An 841-nucleotide genomic window follows, 5' to 3' on the forward strand; every position below is an offset into this window, starting at 1 on the left:
TCTTCAACTCCAATTTGTCAATGTTCTTGAAACAAAGGCCCAGAACTGGACATAGACTGCAGGTGTGGCCACTGCAGAGAAGCTACACTCCCTTGTTCTGGGTATTACACCTTTGTTAATATGGTCTCAGGGAGCTTCAAGTTTCTGGTCCTGTAACGCACTTTGACTTTGAGGAAAACCCCCAAGCACATGCTGCTTCAATGGTTCTAAATTGATACAGGGGACATTGACTATGTGTCCTGAAGTACAGGACATTGTACTCGTCCTTGCTTAGTGTCTTTGGAAGGACTGCTACTCACATTTCACATTTCTACAGCCTTTTAAATATCTTTTCTCCCTACTGTACCCTCTCCCTGGCATGTTGAGGCTTTGTGACTTTCCTTTTTAAAAAAATTTCTGATGTGGCCCTGGCCAGTTGGCTCAGCGGTAGAGCGTCGGCCTGTCGTGCGGGGGACCCGGGTTCGATTCCCGGCCAGGGCACATAGGAGAAGCGCCCATTTGCTTCTCTACCCCCCACCCTCCTTCCTCTCTGTCTCTCTCTTCCCCTCCCGCAGCCAAGGCTCCATTGGAGCAAAGATGGCCCGGGCGCTGGGGATGGCTCCTTGGCCTCTGCCCCAGGCGCTAGAGTGGCTCTGGTCGCGGCAGAGCGATGCCCCGGAGGGGCAGAGCATCGCCCCCTGGTGGGCGTGCTGGGTGGATCCCGGTTGGGTGCATGCGGGAGTCTGTCTGACTGTCTCTCCCGGTTTTCAGCTTCAGAAAAAAAAAAAAAATTCTGATGTGGAAATAGTTTTATTGTTTTCCTTAGATTTTAAAAGTAATATATAATTTATAAATCAGTACA

General features: G+C 50.1%; 1 non-coding gene across 1 annotated transcript; it reads left to right on the forward strand.

The window, feature by feature from the left end:
- Positions 1–404: 404 nt before the first annotated feature.
- TRNAD-GUC (transfer RNA aspartic acid (anticodon GUC)) lies at positions 405–480 on the forward strand. Its single transcript has one exon. It is a non-coding gene; the product is annotated as a tRNA-Asp (tRNA).
- Positions 481–841: the final 361 nt, after the last annotated feature.

Source organism: Saccopteryx leptura, chromosome 4, assembly GCF_036850995.1.
Source record: "Saccopteryx leptura isolate mSacLep1 chromosome 4, mSacLep1_pri_phased_curated, whole genome shotgun sequence".
NCBI classification, from domain to species: Eukaryota; Metazoa; Chordata; class Mammalia; order Chiroptera; family Emballonuridae; genus Saccopteryx; species Saccopteryx leptura.